This window comes from Adiantum capillus-veneris, chromosome 25 (genome assembly GCF_014529385.1).
Source record: "Adiantum capillus-veneris isolate H3 chromosome 25, ASM1452938v2, whole genome shotgun sequence".
NCBI lineage: Eukaryota > Viridiplantae > Streptophyta > Polypodiopsida > Polypodiales > Pteridaceae > Adiantum > Adiantum capillus-veneris.
Genome location: NC_140955.1, coordinates 12,467,994 through 12,488,779, shown reverse-complemented (window position 1 = coordinate 12,488,779; position 20,786 = coordinate 12,467,994). Strand labels below are relative to the sequence as shown.

General features: G+C 38.7%; 1 pseudogene across 1 annotated transcript; it reads right to left on the bottom strand.

The window, feature by feature from the left end:
* Positions 1-1,011: 1,011 nt before the first annotated feature.
* LOC147424431 (uncharacterized) lies at positions 1,012-7,037 on the bottom strand (annotated as a pseudogene). Its single transcript, XR_015186461.1, has 13 exons — positions 6,435-7,037; positions 5,328-5,465; positions 3,943-4,442; positions 3,587-3,854; positions 3,306-3,511; positions 3,096-3,227; positions 2,783-3,006; positions 2,424-2,684; positions 2,079-2,350; positions 1,923-1,994; positions 1,430-1,843; positions 1,228-1,348; positions 1,012-1,148 (listed from the first exon to the last, which is right to left on the bottom strand). The product of XR_015186461.1 is annotated as an uncharacterized LOC147424431 (transcript).
* Between the last annotated feature and the right edge of the window lie 13,749 nt (positions 7,038-20,786).

Here is a 20,786-nt window from a genome sequence, read left to right as displayed (position 1 = left end):
TAATACAAGAAAATGAAGTCAATAAGCTACATTTTCACAAACACTATCTTATTTGTTAATAACTAAACTCTACATCATAAACACTTGCCAACAATTCTCTAGATTCTTGAAGGAGTCGCATTCGTCTCATCAATTCACAATGTTATGTATTATACATAATACAAATTATGTTGTCAAATCATTAATACAAGAGCCTTTCATAAAAAAAATTGGACAAAGCTTCCTTTGTAAAATGAAGAAAATTTCAAACTAACCATGGTCCAATGGACAGCTCACATGAGGATTTCAAAATATTCACTTTCAAAATCATAGAAGGAATGATATGTCCATTTGTCAATAACTAAACTCTACATCATAAGCACTCGCTAATAATTCTTAGACTCTATGAAGAGTCGCATTCGTCATCAATGAAAACATTGCGTTTATGACGCGTTTCACAGATACGAAAGTCGTATCTCAATTCCTTCGCCATTCTTTGAGCCGCTGCCTCTGCATAAATCGGCAATGCACTTCCGCAAACAAACAAAAGTATATGTAGTTATTATGCATGTAATCAAAATTTAATCTATGGATCTAATAACATTAGACGTAATTCTTACGCAAGATACATAAATGCCAAAAAGTGAATCACAACATAAAGATCAAAAACAAAAAAGTAATGTCAATGTCATAGTAGGAGCGAAGTCTCACTAGTCATCATAAGGGTCGACACGCGATGGCATGTCACCCTCATCCTCAACATCTAGAGAGGTAGATACCTCCTCTCGGCTTCGCTTTTTAGGACAAAGCAAGGGAACCACATAGTCTCTAATAAGAGACTCGTCGGTGTCAAGCGCAACACATGCTCGTTCAGATAATAAGCATGCAGCCAAAACGGGAGTTGTACCACACCCAAGCTCCAAACAAATACCTCCACGTCGACAAAGCAACTCAACAAAAGCTGCAACAAAAGCCTGGCTCCGCTGCATCGCACCCCGCCAAGGCATACCTGATTTTGATCTAACTAAGGAAGGCTCAGAAAAATGGTGTGTCATGAACGAATCTAAAGGCTGGAGACCCAAGCGAGAGAACATAGTGGTGCTCTCAGCCACAAAGCATACTGGCTGCATCCCAATCCTGTGTACCATAAGTAGCATAGAGCACTGGCACTGCAAATCAAATTACAAAACCACAACATTGAAGAAAGAGCCTCAACAAAACTATACAATACTGAAGTGAAAACAATACCTGAATTCGATCAGATAAACTCTCAACATATCCATATGAACTATGATGGAGCACTATAATGCGACGATGTACCACCATCTGTGAATCACGACCAACCTCTCCACCCATCCAATAACCTCTCCTATTCATAAGTTCTTGTAAGAAAAAACTACCGATATTATGAAATAATATTAATGCAAGTAATTAAACACAACACAAATACCTGCAGTAGAAGCCATAATGAGCAGCCATCCAGAATCTGCAAGTGTAGAAAAAGTCAAATGGATAGCAGATCGTATATGCTCCTCAGTGAAAATATCCCAACGAGATGGAGAAGAAGAACCAATATGCAATCCACCAAAAGGAAGATCCAAGAAGACAAAATCTACGGCCCACAAAACAGACTTTCCCCCACGAGTGTATGGCACACCGCTTGAGCGAACTCGAGACATATGTTGATGCACAAGATTCCATGATGCATTGCGAGTACCCTCTCTATAATTTGCAACAATAGAAATGTAATCGCTAGCAATAGCAATACATCGTGTATCAACAGGAAGCATTGGGTAACGCAAAGGAGACTCCAAAACATAGACAAATTGTATGCTCCTTCTAACAACAATCAAGCCCGAGGAGTCTGCGACAACATATTTATGATATGTGAAATTTTTCACAAAGTATTAATAAAAGTTGACAATAAAAATTTTGACACTTACCATGCTCTAGAACATCCTTCTCAATAGTGGTATCAACCACAGTCTCCATCCTCTCACTAGACAAGTGGACACCTTAAAAGACATATACAACAGTTTTTGAACCTACAAGAATCAACAGCATGAAAACATAAAAGTTAAAGAATGACATAAGCATACCTGGTTGTCTCGCCTTTGAAGTAGCAGGTGGTGGTTGTCTCGCCTCTGCTGCTGCATCCCTAAGCATGGTTTCTCGAAGCTCTTTCTCTCTCTCTAGGGTGTGACCCTACACCATATCTAATCACCATGGACATGTATCTCTCTCCCATGTTGTCAAAGTGGGCATGCTAGGGGGGTACATATATGTGTCCTTTGACGCAGTCTGTGCCCACTTTCTCACCACAAATGGGAGAGTTGGCAAGATCCCCTTTGAAACCAAAAGTGACAAAAACCTAACAAGAAACAAAAACATTGAACACATGACTCGATAGTGACATACAAAGCAAGATCAAAATTGTTACAAACCTGTAAGCCAATCGTTGAGCTGCCATTCGAAAAGTATCAACTTTCTTGAGTGCTTGTTTCTCTACATATTTGCTTTTAGCCTCCAAAGAAACCTCCAAAGGATAGAGAAAAGGCCTAGCTTCAAACTTAATTTCATCAAAGTAGAACCCCAATGTGCATTCATGTGGCAATGGTGCCCCTCCTGGCAAATTTGAATTGTCCAAAACAAGTTGTGTTGCTCTCTCATAGACACGAGCAAGGTAGCCCTCTCTACGCAGCCAACTACAAATTTTAAAAAAAGCAAAGTTGTGTTATTTAAACAAATATTATCTCTTAGACAAAGCAAGCCAAACATTAAATAACTAGTAAATCATACTCACTGTCGAAAAAAATTATCTCCCTTATTCAAACCAAAAGTAGTCCTTGTGATCCCATCAGACTCGAGTAATGAAACCCATTGGATTTTATTCTGCATAGGGACATCATGGAGTGCAATCAAGTTTAGCTTCTCTAAAGTTGCACAGCTATCATGTCCCCATTTGAGTGACATAATCTTTGCCAACCAGTCTGTCCCAAGATTGGGATCCAAAATATTCAAGAGATACTACACAATACAAAGAGCATAAGTTTTACTTCAAATCCATAACAACAATCAACACAATGACTATTGCTTGATTATTTGGTGAAGTGTACCTTTCCAATGCGTTCTTGATATTTATGTATTATCTCACGATGAATGCTTTTCTCCTCCTTCTTCACATCCTCTACAGGCATTCCTTGCTTGAGTTGAGTCAATCTAGACTCTCTCTCTTTAGTTATTTGAATCTAAAAAAGAAATCAATTTGTCTAAGAGATATTCAAATGACTTAAAAATAATTTGCAAGAAAAAAAAAAAAAACTCACATCATAAACTAGCATGCCATGGTAGCGTCGTGTGAGTGGATACCAAGGTTCTGCACCTTTAGCATACTTTCTTCGCACATATGCAATTAGTTTCTGGTCTTTGTTGGGGAAAGTTTTTAGGTAGCTTTCATGTTCAGCTGCACATATATGATTGGTGTTTACAATCTCATCCCGTATGTGTGGCTACCAAAGCATGCATGTTCATACTGCAAAAATCCATATTGATTTATTTCCATAATAAAGTATTCAACAACAAGATATATGCTTTAGTAGATACTCACACATTCATTCGTTGCAAGCTACTTAGCAATGCAATCTCAAGAACCTTGGTGGGATCTATGATAGTACAAAGGACCCTACAATGTCTCTCCTTTGAGGTGGAAAACTTCTCTTTGATAGCTTCAGTCCATGCAAGCGTGCGATGGTTGCCCTCCCAAACATAAAACATGCGGTCTGACAGATCTGCAAACCTTGGTTGGCTTTTGAGCTCCAACTCATACTCCTCATTGATTTCTATCCAAAGAGGATCCCACTTTTCCTTGATGTCATCTTCAAAACAAGAAACCAAAATTAGTGAATTCAAAAAGAATTTTTAAAATAGAAATTCACTTAACAAATTTAAGAAGCTTCAACTTACCTGTAGCAATGGTTTGCTCTCTCTTAAATGTCCAAAGTGAAACAATGAAAGCTCCCTTTTCTTGCATATATCCTTCCCTTGCAAAAGCCGTTTTTAATCCACCTAAATCATCTCTTAAACCTCTGACTCTAGCATATGAAATCAACCTACACAAAGGTATAGGAGGACAGTCGAAGCAACTGAACATATGTGTGGTCTGAAGTACATCGGCACCTCTATGCATAAAAATATTTTGCTCCTCGTGAATCTCTGCAGCAGCAGTTACCTCATCTCGCATTTCCCAAGGGATAATTTGAAGTTCGTTTTCTTCAGGAGCCAATGTGTCATCAATTTCGTGCATAGACCCTTGGTCAACATCCACAGAGTGAATCTCTTCCTCTTCAATGCCATGACACTCTGACATTTCTGTTACTGACACTGATGACACTTGTTCACTACTTTCAAGTGGTTGTGTAGACTTTTCATTACGTAGACTTTTCTTTAATCTTCCACGAGATGGACTACAAATATAATACACAATCAACATCTTAAAAAATTTGTACATTGCCTCTAAACATGAACTTTAACATGCATGTCTATGAGAAATAAAAACTTGCCTCTAAACATAAACGTTAACAATGAAAACATTGCCTTTAAACATGAATGTTAACATGTATGTTTATAAGCAATGTTTCAAACATAATTTAATCTTTACATAGTCCATTGAAGGAGACAAAAAATAAAGATTGAAGACAAAAAATAAATACTATCTCCAACAAAACATTGCTTGTAAAGATGCACGCTAACATGTAACATGTATGACTAGAACCTTTTTTGTGCATAAAAATAAATTCTAGAAATACAATAATATATTTTGCTACTCTAATGAAACATTGGTTTTAAACATGCACGTTGACATGCAGGTCTTTAAGTTGCCCTTCAATAAAATACACAATCAATCTTTGAAAATATTTGGACAGCACCTCCTTTGAATGTGGAACAAAATTTCAAAAAATATAATAATCCAATGGACACTTCACATGAGGGTTTCTTAATATTGAATATAAAACACAAAATAATCTCTTTTGAAACATTAATCACTATTCTCTAAACATGCATGTTAACATGCAGGTTTTTAGACACTAATTGACTTGAAAGCTTGGATGATTTGAAAGCTTTTTTTCATATGTAAACATCCTCTCTAGGCATTCACATTAACATGCAAGTCTTTAGACACTAAATAAAATTTAGCAAGTTACAAACATTCTTGTCAACGGGTAGTTCTAGAAGCAATTTGCTTTTGTAAAAATAAATACATTATTTTTTATACAATTTGCTTTTAGGCATGCACATCGACGGGCACCTCTACATGCATAATAATGGCACCTCTACATGAGAAAATGTACCTTACAAGAGGGCGTCCTTTACGTCCTGCCATTGCTCCTCTCCGATTTTTTGGTGATGTTGGCATGGAGATGCAAGCTTTGCGTAGATACTCGGATGACAGATGCTCTAACATTCACAATTCGCAGGTGCTTTCTCACCTGCATGTGCAACTCAAACTTTATTGCATACTTTATTTAGAGGTTTTGTATTGCATACTATTTAGCAGTACAAAACTAAACTGTGCTTTGGCTAAAGGGTAGTTAAGGCTTGTTTTAGCGAGTCAAAAGTCTAATGTGACAAAATCTTGGGATGATAATCGAGGCCAGATGGAGGGTAATGGCTGCATCACCACCACCGAGGAGGCATAACCCAGGCCACATTGAGATAAGAACATCTCCATGTGAAGGGCTGGCATTGCATACATCTTTGACTTCTTTGTCCTACAATTTCTGTCTTATAACCGCATCCATCTTGTTTCCAAGTCTCTTCTCATCGGACATGAATTTCTGCCATTTGTCTTGAAAAAGGTTGATGCAAAACCCAAGACCCAAAAACGTTTTGAATTCATAATTTGCAAAGCATGAAAAGGAAACTCAAGAGTAGTATCTTCTAGAGAAATCAGAGTAAACGGGGTGGTGTACCAAGGTCTCAAGCGTCGATTGATTTTCCATTGAATGTGTGAATGTCTCATGTAGGAAGGCTCTAACTCTCTTGAAAATTTGAAACTAAAGTTTGAAAAAGTAGCGTGAACAAACATTGCAGAATTTATTTCCATTAAAATGAGCAAGGTAAACGCAAAAAATAAGAGCAATGAAACTCATGAAAAGAACCAGTCTTTGGTACAAGAACAGCACATGAAAGTCCAACAGATGAATCCTATCACCATTAACCTGTGTAGCTAAATGGTAGTAAGATGCAATCACCTTTCAACCAAGCTTTGGCTAAAGGGTACTATAAGGCTTGTTATAGCGAGCCAAAAGTCTAATATGACAAAATCTTGGGATGAGAATAGAGGCCAATAACTTGGTGTCCAATAACTTGACGGACAGCAAGGCAGAAAAATCATAAAATTTCTCCCACAGCTACAAAATCAGCTGCCAAAACTATGCTTACAAAACTGTGCTTACTTATCAGTCAGAACTTAACGCCTTGCTCGAATCTTGCTGACGAGTCAGAACTGCACGCCTTGCTCGAATCTTGCTGACGAATCTGACACAGCTGAACTGCACTGCACAGTTTCTCGCTCGAATCTTGCTGACGAATTTTGACGAATCTGACACAGCTGAACTGCACTGCACAGCTTACGAATCTGACGAAAGTAAGCTGAACTGCACGCCTTGCTTACTTATCAGCTGAACTACACAGCTTACTTATCAGCTGAAATGCACGCCTTGCTTATCAGCTTACTTATCAGCTCGAATCTTGATGACGAATCTGACGAACTGCACGCCTTGCTCGAATCTTGCTCTCCACTGCCCTGATTTGCCGCGAACTGCCGATTTGAGACCTTGCGCGATTTGAACTGCCGATTTGAGACCTTGCGACTTCTCCCAAAGAGCGCACGTTAATGCGCTCACTGCTCACTGCTCACTGTGCACGTTAACGTGTGTTTTGCATCTTCGATCACAGTGAGCGTCAAGGGCGTTCAACGTCAAGCCCGTAGCATTCTTCAGAAGTGTACAAGGCAAAAGGTGGGCAGCCAGAGGAGGCAGGAGGCGCAAGGCCCGGGGGGGGGGGGGGGGGGGGGGGGGGAACGCACTCTTGATAGCACAGAGAGAGAGAGAGAGAGAGAGAGAGAGAGAGAGAGAGAGAGGGGTGAGGGGGTGAATATTCCCATGTAATAGGTTATTAATTTAGAGAACTTTGCACCAGTGGATTAATGTACCAGTGGATTTTTTTGCAGTGGTTACTTTGTCAAATTCAATGCGCATTTTCTATGCTTCCAATCCTCTTAATTCATGGTTTAGAATATGGAAAGTGGTTTAGAATATGGAAAGTTTCTGGCCAGTTGGGAAATGACTTCAAAAGACTTTGGTTTTTTGAACCCAAAGACCTGTGCCCCACGTTAACTTGCGCACAAAGACCTGTGCCCCTCAAAAAACAACCTTTGGTTTTTTGAGAATTGCTCCGATCGAGACTTGCACCACTTTGTGCCCAAAGACCTGCTCCCAAAGACTGCACATTAACATGCATGTTTAGAGTTTCTTTGAGAGTTGCTGTGACACCTCATGCTCCCAAAGTGCGTGCCTCCAGAATTGCTGCTTCCAGAAGTGCATGTTAATGTGCGCTCACATTAACATTAGATCTTGTTAGAATAATTTTGTGTGGAGTAGTGATTTTGAGTTGGTGGAGTAGTGATTTTGATTTGTCTTGAACGACGTTTGTTGGTGCATTCATTATTTTAATTTTTAATCATTAAATGTTCACGCTGCTGATTTTTAAAAAGTTTATATTAAATCTAATTGTATATTTCTTTTTGAAAATATGTTGAAAAGAAAATTGTCACTAATGTGTCTTGAATTGCGGGCAGGATATGCATTTGAATAATCATTTGCAACGTGCGATTCTGCATTTATGGCAGCAAGATATGGAATAATCATTTGCATGAGAATCATGAAACGAGAATCATGAAACGTTTTTGTTGCAAAAAAAAATAAATTTTATATTAAATCATTTTTATTTATTTTTATAAACATTAAAAAACATATTTAGATTTGTTAAAAAGGGAATCGTCATATTTGAAAGTTGTGTCATTCTAGTGGATTGCAGCTACAATGGGTCGTCAGATTACTATCTATGGTCCAGTTCGTGGTCAGAAACTTTTGTTAATTCTTGAAAATAGATTCCATGAATTACCTTTGCAGTCAGTGAGAGAAAGTTTTGGCTTGTTTACCAGTTCGTTTACTCTACACCCATTAAAATTGAATGGTGAACATGTAAAAATGGAATCCCCGAGGTCAGGTTCTGGTGAAGAGGTCTTTTTACTGGATCATGAAGTGTGCCAGTTTTTTAAAGTTCGAATAACAAACACTCATGAACATCAAGGTTCCCTGGGAAGTGAAGCTTCTCCAATAGTTCTGGATATTGGTTCAAGTGATGTCACAAAGAATCAGACCAGTGTCATGGATATAATTCGATCAATGCCCAATAAAAACAATCTTCATTCTGCTTTGAAGAAGACTAATGAAATTGTTCAATGTAAGGAGATTCCTGCTCAATACGATGGATATGTTGCATTTGAATTGCCACCAACAAGCAACGACAATACAATGGTTGGCATGGAGCAGCGTCATGATTGTCATTTGTGGACAGAATATGTCACTTGTAGTAGTGATTGCTTTCCTGGTGCCATTCGCTTCAGTAGGTGTTCAGGTCATCTCCGTTGTGTCAATGATACATGTCCTTTCTATTTGCGAGAAAGAGTTCATAATGAATCACAATGGCGTGGTCATCTCTCTAAAGTTATTTCCATTGGAATATTGATACCTGAGCTGGGGACAGTGGTTTGTGTCCATTGCAATCAAATGCCTTTTTGTGTTGCAACATGTCCTGCTGTTATTTATTACTGTTTGCCAAAAGATAAGCAAAGAGTTACTTGATGTGCTATTCATATGGGAGAGCATAAGCACCCTTGTGTTCAGGGAAAGAATAGGTCTGCTGAGCAAATGATAGATTCGATTCTGCAAACTAAAGCAAACCAAGATCCTTTCACAACTGCCAAGAAATTAGAACGTGTTGCTACCCAAGACGTGATAATAGATAAGCTAGTGATGGAAACTGCTGGCAAAAATGACACTATTGAAGATGGAGAGTTTTCAGAATTTCATGATACCATTACTCCTCTATCTAACAAGCGAAGAATAGAGAGGAGCTTAGAGATTTCCAAGAGGTCAAAGCATTTCAGTGCAAAAGGTTTGGAAGTTGTCCTAGACCTCAAGAGCAGGTGTAGGTATCATTTCATTCATAGTGTACTTTTTCCTGGACAGCTTGGAGGTTCAGAGCAGCCACATGTGTTCAAAATGTCGATCATAGGTCCAGGGAGTGGAGTTGACTTGGTGAATAAGATGCGTCTAGGAGGAACTTTAGAGAAAATGTGGGTTCACTTTGATCATGTGCACCGTGTTCAAGGTGGCCAACAATGTCTGCTCATGTCTACAACCCATTTGTGCGTTAATTAATGACAATTGCCACCTGTGAATTCACTGTTGAAAATAAATTTGCTCAAATAGAGTTTTGGAAAATGTTAAATAAAGTGGTGCAAGATCAAGGGTATGAAAAGCCAGAATTCAGAGGGTTTATGGCAGATGAAGCAAATGCAAATTGGATTGCTGTTCGGATTGTTTACTTTGGTGGGGCAAAAACAAAAATACCTTCCAAAGAACGATCATGTGGCTTTCATTGGGAGCAGTCCATGATTCGACATGCAGTGAAATGTATCCGTCCATCTTCACAAGAGGATCACAAAATCTTGTGCCGAAAATGGAGGAGTGCACCATCTGAGAATCAAGCAGACATTTGTAAAGAAGATCTACGCCAATTTTGGAAGGCAAGGCATGTTGTCGATGGAGAGATGGCTTGTTTAGAGACTTGGATGGCTTGGTGGGATGTAAGAGTACAACATTGGGGAGGGAGATTTGTAACATAGGATGAGTCTGGAATTTTTGTGCCCACAACAAACTTGTCTGAGGTTAAACATGCAAGCATGCGTGCATCTATTGGTCACAAAGAGAAAATTAGCTTGTATGAGGCAGTTGGTGCAGACATGGCAATGACAGTGCTACAAAGCGTCAAATACAATTCTTATCTAAAAGGTGTTAGGTCTGCTACTGGTCCTGGGATCGATGATAACGCAAAGCGATTTTTGGGCCGATCATCAACAACGTCAGATTCCAAATCCCTCATTGACTTGACACACTCTTCAATGTCTGAGATGGGTTTTCAAAGCCCTGAAATGAATAGAGCTCCCTTGCGAGAGAAGAGTGTTAAGAAGAAGCGACCAACATTTGTTGATGCAGATGAGCTGCTAGATGAAGACAGTCATAGACCAGACTTTGTGGCAATTACAGAGCCGGTTGTAGGGCCAGATGTGCATCTAGAGACTAGCTGTGGAGTTGGCAAATATTGGCACGAGGTTAATGTTCCAAAGACACTTTGGGCTATAAGAAGAACTGAGCCTGGTTGAAAGATGACTTGCTTTGGGATGGTTGATAATCAGAGTGTTAGATGTGCACGATACATCAATGAAGGGAATGACGATGTCACACGTGGAACTGCTGTTCAATGCTTTTGGGGACGCAGAAAGTATTCTGCCTTTGGTTCAAATCCAGGTGGTTTAGTGGAAGGTTTTGTGTGGTTTTGCAACTCCAATAACATGCATACATGGTGGATACATGAAATGATTGTAGGGGCTCCAGGGCCAGCACCTGGCCTGTAGCGCAGGGAACACAATTGTTGCCAGTTGAGGTGGAGCACTTGCAAGCAAATGGATTTGTCCTTCAATCTACAACAAAAGCTACCAATTTAGGCAGTGGTTTGCGATCAAGAAATAGTGTTCCCAGTGCCTTCCATCCTAGGTATAGGGATCGGAAGATTGTTAAGTGGAGATCAAAGTTGACAAAAGAATTTTATACAAGGATTGCTTTGGGGAGCACACTTGAAGCAAAATTGGTGAAAGAAGTGATTATTGTGTGCAATGAAACACATGTTTTCTATGTCAATACAGAGGGGTCCGAGGCAAAGGGGATAACATACTCAGTGACAATCTCTGATTTTCCACGATGCACATGCGAGGACTTCCAAAAGAGAGAATCAAAAAAACAGACCTACGTGCCGTGCAAACAAATGTACTATGTATTTCTTCATATTCTTGGGTTAGACTCACATGCCCATGAGTTCATGCACTAGGCTGCTTTATCCAAGGTAGAAATTTTTCAGGCTCTGGGGGGCACTAGGGCAGCTATGCGTCCTTAGGATACTTATACAACATGATGTTCAAATTATATATTGCACACCGTTGCAATAGTTTTTTGTGGGCATTTACGTTAACTATCAATCACCATCCTAGGAGTTTTTAGGTTGCAATTTTGAAATTTTAGGGAAATGTCGAACTTAAGGCTTCGAACACCTAAACTTTCCATGTATTTAATATATTGTTGTCGTTTTTTGTTTGCATTTGGATTTACTACCAGCTTCTATCCTGGGAGTTGATAATTTTTGCATCTTTTGGCTTTGCCTTGTAAGGAATTGCGTGAGTTCAGTTCCTTAGTATGCTCTCGACTATATTTTGTTAAAAATTATAGGTCGTCAATAGCATTGTGTTTAAATGTCTACACTGTTTTTGCATTCCTTACCAACAATCATGGTAAGGGAGCTCATGGTTTTGAATATATTGGATTTACCTTGTACAACAACACAGTTCTAAATCATATGGGTTTACCTCGTAAGAGGCACGGTAAACTATTAATTTATTTCCTTGGAAACTATTGGTCATCAACAAATATGTGTCTAAATGTTTTCAATGTCTTTGCTTGATTTAGTGCTCACTCAAATTTGCTCGTTGCAGTAGTTTTTTGTGGGCATTTACGTTAACTATCAATCACCATCTTAGGAGTTTTTAGGTTGCAATTTTGAATTTTTGGGATACATCGAACATATAAGGCTTCGAACACATAAACTTTCCATGTATTTAGTATATTGTGGTCGTTTTTTGTTGGCATTTGGATTTACTATCAGCTTCTATCCTAGGAGTTGACAATTTTTTACATCTTTTGGCTTTACCTTGTGAGGAATTGCGTGAGTTCAATTACCTAGTATGCTCTCAACTATATTTTCTTAAAAATTATAGGTCATCAATAGCACTGTGTTTGAATGTCTACACTGTCTTTGCATTCACTACCAACAATCGTGGTAAGAGAGTTCATGGTTTTGAATATATTGGCTTTACCTTATACGACAGCATAGTTCTAAATCATATGGGTTTACCTCGTCAGAGGCACTGTAAACTACCAATTTATTTCCTTGGAAACTATTGGTCATCAACAAATATGTGTCTAAATATTTTCAATGTCTTTGCTCGATTTAGTGCTCACTCGGATTTGCTCGCTATATGAATCCTTTGGGTTTTCTTTGGAAACTATTGATCATCAACAAATATGTGTCTAAATGTTTTCAATGTCTTTGTATTTGTTTGCTCGGTTTAGTGCTCGCTCGGATTTGCTCGCTCGGAGATTGGGATTCTTCGATTACCTCATTGAGGAAATGAGTTCCTCTATCACTGACAATTTCGATTGGTAGTCCATATCTTGTGAATACATACTAATATAAGAATGCGGCAATGGTTCTGGAATCATTCTTTTAAGTTGATTTAGCCTTGGCCCACTTAGTCTAATAGTCCGTAGCTACAATGATATATTGAGCTTGGGTTCTATAGGCAGGTGGCTGTATTGGCCCAACAAAATCATTGGTTTTAAGGGCATGCTATCCGCTCATCATTGGGTTCTATAGGTAGGTGGTTGTATTGGCCCAACAAAGTCTACACCCCATTTTGCAAAATCTTTGGCTCCCATCATTGGTTTTAAGGGCATGCTATCCACTCATGTTGGCATTTTTTCTCATTGACAAGCATCACACCTTCAAATGTATTTTTTGGCATCTGCAAAAAGTGTTGGCCACCATATGCCTGCCATTAAGATTTCTCTTGTGGTGATGTCACTAGAAAAGTGACCTCCAGCTACCCCAGCATGTGCTTGTTCCATAGTGGAAATATATTCGTCTTCATTTGCACAAAGACGCAAATTTTGATCCTTGTATCTTCGATAAAATTGGTTTCCAATAAGAGCATAGTCTCTTACTTCAGTTTCAATTGCTCTTTGACGGCGTTTACTCATATCCTCATGAAATATTCGGCTCGATAAGTAAGTGACTAGATAGTTACTCCACTTATGAATAGGTGACATTTGGAACAATGTCACATGTGGTATGGGTGTCTATTTTTGACATTGAGAACAATCCTTTATGAAATACTGAATATCACTCCTCATAGTTGGACAAAATACTCCAAGTCTCAAGATCCTTTGCATAGTGTGGTCTTCCGCAAATTGAAGTCCTACTATGGTAATATGTGCTTGACTCAAGTATTGGGTCTCCTCTTCAGGATTAATTCATAAGAGCAACATTCCATCTGGGTTTCTTTTGTATAGCGTACCGGCTAGTAATTGATACATAGTCGATTGCTCAACTAATCCGATTGTAATAGAAGGTGGTATTTGCGAATCCACTTGAGCTATGGTCATCAATGATACCATATTTTTCGACCATCAAGGTATCATTTCCACAGAGAATAGATATGCATGTGGTAGATCATAGTCTACTTCTTTAGGTGGTTCATATGAAACAATCCTAGACAAATGATCTGCTCTTTGATGAGTAGTGCACTTTTTCACAACTACAGTGAAATCAAATTCTAGAAGAATGATGAACCATCTCACTATTCTTCCTGTGCTGCATGGCTTGTTGACCAAGTACAATAAGGCTTGGTGGTCCACAAAGAACAAAAATTTGTTTGCTAATAGGTAATGTCTATACTTTTTATGGCATAGATAATTCCTAAACCTTCCCTTTCTGTGGTGGTATAATTCTTTTCCGCCATGTTCAACTGTCTGCTAGCATAAGAAATAGGAAATCGGTTTTCCCGTCTCCTGGTTGAGCTAGTATACACCCAATGGCAAAATTGGAAGCATCTACATGTATGTGGAATATCTTATTCCAATTTGGTGCTTTCAATATTGGAGCTGAGGTGAGAGCTTGCTTAAGTTTCATGAAGGATTCTTCACACTCATCAGTCCATTCAAAGTGTGTAATCAAGCTATACTTGGGTTTTGCAATTATAGCGTACATATAAATGAATCGTCTGTAATATCAACAATGTCCCATGAAGGCTTGAACCCCCTTGATTGTTGTTGGTCTATGCAAATCAGCAATAACATGAATTTTGTCCATATCAGTATCTATGCCATTTTTAGACACTATATATCTAAGAATTTTTCCTTGTCTACCCATGAATGTGCACTTCTCAGGATTTAAACAAATCCTATAAAGTCTACATTTTTCGAATACCATTTTGAGGTGTTCAAAATGATTATCCCGGATTGATGAATGTACACATAGATCATCCATATATACTTCCAAGAATTTCCTAAGATATTATTTAAAAGCATGACTCATCAATCTTTGAAAGGTGGTAGGAGAATTAGTTAACCCAAAGGGCCTAAACCGGTAGGCAAAAATATCCCATTCCATTGCAAAAGCAGTTTTATGCTGATCTTTTCGGTCAACCAAAAGTTGGTTGTATCCAGAATAGCCATCTAAGAAGCTGTAAGCTTCTTTTCCTACAACTCGTTCTAAAACATGCTCAATTATTGGAAGAGAAAAGTTGTCTCTAATGATAGCTGCATTCACTTTCTTGAAGTTGACACATACTTGTAATTTTTCATTCTTCTTGGGTACTACCACAATTGGAGACACCCAATCTGTGTGTTCAATTTCATAAATATATTCGGCTTCCTTTAGCTTTTCAATCTCTCCTTTGATCTTCCTAGCAAATATTTCATTATATGTGTATGGCCTTTGTCTACTTGGTTTTGCATCATCTCTCATGGGTATCGTATGTTGATAGATTTCTGGATCAACACCCTTGAGATCTAGCTCAAATATGCAAGATTGTCAATTTTTGAAGCAGACGTAAATAATCACGATTATTTACTCTAGCTACCTTTTTGCAAATTTTTGTCCCAATCTTGACACAGATTTGTAAGCACCTCAACTTAAGGTCTCTAGCCAAGTTTCATCAAGTTTGGACAAATTTTGGTCAAATGATCATCAGTTTTCTGTCCGCAGACTGCTGACCTTGCAAATTTGGTCACAATTTCCAATCCAATGATCCAAATCTTACCAAATTTGGTTTGTGGGCTTATTACAACATGATAAAACTAGTGGTATGCTAACTTAGTCAAAAAAGTGAAAAAATGGGGTAGATGTAAATAATCACGATCATTTACTTCTAGCAAATTTTTGCATCTTTTTGGTCAACTGAGCATGTACACATGTCTATTACATCAATATAAGCCTATGAATCAATTTTCATCAAGTTTGGACTATTTTTTTCCCAATTTACACTCAAGTTCTCGTAAGTCAGTATAAACTTTAGTTTTTACCCAGTTTTTTGTCAGTTTCGTGATCCAAATCCAATATGCATTTACAAAAGTTGTTTGTACACATGCAATGAGTCACTGGTATCAACCTTGGTCAATTTTGAGCTGAAAGTAAATAATCGTTATTATTTACTTCAGGCTTAAAATGAACATGTTTTTGCACTTTTTCAATGGACAGTCTTTTCATGAGTTAGTTTAAGCCTATGAATCAAGTCAAAAAAACTTAATATGGCCTAAAATGTCAAGAAAAAGTAAATAATCTGAGTTTTTGCGAACTCTTGAAATTTTTACCTCAATATGTCCTTGAACTTACCCACTAGTTCATACAACTTTTAAGCATACTCTCCAATCGGATTGAGTGGTTTGGAGTCTTTTCGTGCTATTTCTAGCCGTAGACTTGAAATTTTGCAACTTCAAATAACAACTCACAATGATTCTTTCGGAGAGAGAAATGTTCTGAAATCCACCTCGGATCCTACTTACCGTGTTCCTAAGTTCTCATGCAATGGGATTGTGGAAAGTGTCCACAAACAGTCGTTTTCTTGTTTTTTATGGTTTTTGAGCATTGATCTTAAGAATTGTCTCACCTATCAATCATTCTCCAAATCCTAATCTAGTTCTACAATCCTACAGTCCTAAAGGCACTCAACAAGTACACCTTACCTCCAAGCTACCTTTACACAGCAAAAGACGACAATCTTAACGGTTCTAAAAAGAAAGTTTTTACTCTAGAAAATCCTAGAGGACGTTAAAGGATAACTTCACAAGACGCTCGTGTTTTTCCCTAGTTTAGGTCTCTTCGATCCCCGTCGGCAGTGGCGCGAAATGTGGGACGGGTGTCTAACCTCACTCCTATCTTATTGCAGATTTAGCGAGAACCACGATTAAATTTTCAATCCATGGGACGAAACTCACTTGCCTAGTGCATAGAGGCTACAAGAGGTTGTCAATCTCTTGGAAAACAACAAATAACTCGCATTTAACTCAAGCTACACTCAAGTGACTAAAATTACTAAAAGTCAATCACTCATCGACAAACAATTCACATCCGCTACAGCATCAAATGACATCCGAACGTAATGAAACTTCTAGGACATGTTTATAAGACCTAAGCACACAAGCTTATGGTCTCAAATCCCACTTTAGGTCAAGTGCCAAAATCACAATTATTAACAGCAGTGGATTTTTGACCTAGTCGTTTTCGACCCAGAATGCACCTAAATGCTTAGCAATGATGCCCCAATACCCCGCCTATGCTTAGTTTTTAATTTTGAAGTGTAAATATATACTTATGATGAAATTAGGCCGCAGGTCGGCAATGCCAAAAGCTACAAAATACCGTGAAGTGTTTACTTCAATGCGTAGAGCTCTTACCTGCGATTGCAATACAACAAACGTGAGTACAATGTGACAATCGGGGAGGGAGTAGGAAGCACGAGAAGGAGAGAAGTGGGCGTCATTAGCTCACACTGTGTATTTCATTATCCAAAAACTTAATAATAACTTACAAAAATTGGCTTTTATACCTTAGCCAAGGTTTTTGGTGGTCAAAACTAATAATCTGGGAGCTCTAACTAAAGATGGGTAATGACAGGTTGATACAATTTGGAAGCTTGTAGCCACGACTCATCTACTACAAAGTCTATCCGCAAAATAGGAGTTACAATATTCCCGATTTATCAAAATAATAAGTGTTTTACAATGAGAGCTCCGAAAAATGGTATCCGAGTTAGCTTGCTGCTAACAAGTATCTTAATTGATCTAACCAAGTGTGATGCCAGAAGCACTTTTGGCTGACTATCATGCATGTAATAAATATGCTCGGCACCTTCCACTAGCTTGTAATAGTACCCCTCAACCAATAGCTCCCTGCAAAAAATATCTTTCCCCAGGAATCACTCAAGGCTCTTGTTTTGTATTTCTCCTGTGAGCACCTCAGAAGGTAGAAGTCAGCTCCATCTTTATTGGCATTGCTGGAAAAGGTATCACTGATGCATAGAGCATCACTAAATGTGTCATGATGCCCACCATACATCGGCAGATCCGATCCTTCATCATCACTGAAATATTCACTTTCTACATTGTCACCATCCAATGCCTCAAGGGTTGGATACTCCTAGTTCTCAACATGTGTGTTATTCGAGCATCACCTCCAATGCTAGGACATACAAAATTCACAAAAACAAGAGATAAGTTTGCAACGGAATGCACTCTTGTCACTCTTAGAGTATCCATTGACACAGTGTATTGATCGTGATCCTTCAACTCGCTTGCAATTCCACTTCTTCTCCCTTGGCACCTCAGTTGCTTGGACCTTCCAAAAAATCCAATTCACCCCTGTGTGACCACGTTCATCATTAAATTTATGCTTCAAGAATCCAACAACATCCTTGGCACACTTCATGTGCCATGCATCAGGCTTTAATTGCTCATGTGTTAACGCCATCTTAACATCTACCCCTAACCCATGATTCTCCCCTTCCATGGCCCGAGGCAAAGAAGCTCCACAACATTTTGATGCCATTCAAACCGTAGAAACAAATTTTTGGGAACTTTTCATCAAAATTGGAATAAAACCTAGCGTACCTTTGACATAAAGAAGAACGATTTAGATGACTTGAATTGAGCATCACATCCATATGACCACACCCAGTGCCGCTTTAAGAAGTTGAATCCCTAATTTTGAAGCCAAAGACTATGCAGCTGCAAGCAATGTTGCACAAAGAGCGTGTCATGATCTTTTTCATCAGAAATGTAAAAATGTGTATATTTTAACACTTGGTCTTTCTCATCTTGAATGTATATAATGTGCACCAAGATGGTGACTTGTGAGAAGAGTACCAATGCATGACTGGATTTCATTTTACTCCTTAAATGAGTAATTTTCCGCAAAGTCAATAACAGAGATCACTACATCTCTAGGAAACCTATGAATGCAATCTTTGAACTGCTGAGATTGCCACCGGGAAATTAAATTGTGTCGGATGTAAGTGGTCAAATTCTTTTGAAGAAAAGTTGTGAAATCCTTCCATCCCATTTCTTTCACCAAAAGATCCTTGTGCTTCTTGCCTTGAGAATGGGTTGAGGCAACGTCTTCAAACACCTTAACAAAAATTTGTGTTGCACTTTCAAGTCTTTTGTTTGGACAAAGTATTAATCTCTTTGACCAACATTGAGGATATTCTCCTTTCAAGCAAGGCAGCTAATGAAATGCGGAGTCCATTGGTTTTGCACATAACACACTTTCAGTCAATGTGCTTACACTAGCGTATGTGTACACGGCAGCTTCACACTTACTTGGAGACTCTTTTGGCAAGCATATAGCACACATGCAGCCACACGCATCACCGTGCATGCTTATCTTACTGTGTCTCATGTGGTTGAATGATTCCTTGAGATATATCATTTGAATATGAGCAATACAATAGCACAAGTAACGGTCCTTCAACTTACAAACAAACCAAGGTTTCAATCCCTCAAAACAATTGAGTGAGATCTTGATGTGTGGATATTGCATTTGGAACCTCCTGTAAAGCTCACCTTGTGCAAGAAAAAGTAAAACCCATTAGAGGCTCATACTTTGGTTGAAGTAAAAACCATCAAAGTAAAACCATCAAAGTAAAAGCTTTGTGAGGTATTCAATGATTATTTTCAACCTCCAAAGTACCTAGATCACCTCTTTATTGTCGTGGTACTTCCATGACTACCTTTGAAAAGAACTCTATGGTACTTTCAAGACTACCTTTGCAAGGTATTATAGACTCTTTCAAAGATCCAGAGTACCTAAAGAGCCTCTTTACTGTCATGGTACTTCCATGACTACCTTTGAAAGGAACTCTATGAACTTTTTCTACCTCCAAAGTACCTAGAGAAACCATTTAAACTTGCATGGTACTTTCAAGACTACATTTGCGAGGTATTCTAGACTCTTTCAAGGATCCAGAGTACCTAAAGAGCCTTTATACTATCATTGTACTTCCATGAATACCTTTGAAAGGAACTCTATGACTTTTCTCTACCTTCAAAGTTCCTAGAGAACCTCTTCACTCTCATGGTAAATAACTATCTTTGAAAAGAACTCTATGGTACTTTCAAGACTACCTTTGCGAGATAGAATCTTTCAAAGGTCTAGAGTACCTACTAAAGAGACTCTTCACTGTCAGGGTACTTCCATGACTACCTTTGAAAGGAACTCTATGAACTTTTTCTACCTCCAAAGTACCTAGAGAACCCATTTAGACTCTCATGGTACTTTCAAGATGTAAGACCTAGGGTAACTGGACATAGGATCCTCCTCCCTACTGCCCCTTATATAGGCTAGCTCCTAGCACTTGCCCTAAGTGGATCCCCAGTCCGCACTAGTCCAGCCGGCCCTTGGCCTAGGTCCCTGACCCCCTAGGTTGGGCCTTTCCCCATAGGACCCTTGTCCTGACATTACTCCCCCCTTAAGGAAGAGTTTTCGTCCTCGAAAACAATAGTAATATCTTCTTAAGAATAGTGATGTTCTCTTTATTGACGTCCCATAAGTGAGCCAGTTGTCTGTATGACCGATAATTGGTGCAGTGATGAGGTTCAATGAAACCAAGAGCAACATCTTGATTTTCAACATTGTTGTCCGTTTGCAACCACTTGGGTCTAAATGGTAACTCCATTTATAACTCACTTGAGTACTGTAAAGGAGTAACCACAACTAAGAATTGTCCAAAGGCATAACCAGTTTTCAGATCTTCTGAAGGTACTGGAATAATGCAAGGAAACCTTGGCGTAACTTTCCATGCAGTTGTGAGCCAAATTTCCTACTCGCCTGAGTATCTTAAAAAGTCCGTAGATAGGGAATGTCCTTGTGTTAGAATTCTGAATAGTTTTGAACACAAAGAACTACATGTTCATCCCTTATGAAGGTTACTTGCTAACATACTTTATCAGCACACCTGGTAAGTCCTTGACGTATGAAAGTATTGACACAATCTCCAACCCCACCACAAGAGGTGTTCAAAGTCGAAAATCGTACTTAAGCAAATTCTAGAATAGGGAGAAAATCATCTATACAAAAATGCCTTGTGCTAACGTATGATCTTAGCAGATCTTTTAGCACAAGATTACTCTTTGTAATCTACCTATCCCCTTGGATAACTGACAGTACTGAGGTGTGTTTTCCTCACGGTTTACAGACAGTCGTCCCAGACGACTGGTAAACGGGAAATCACAGTAGTGTTCAACATTGGTGAGGAATCAACAATGTCCGAAATAACCATCATGGTTATCTTTAAA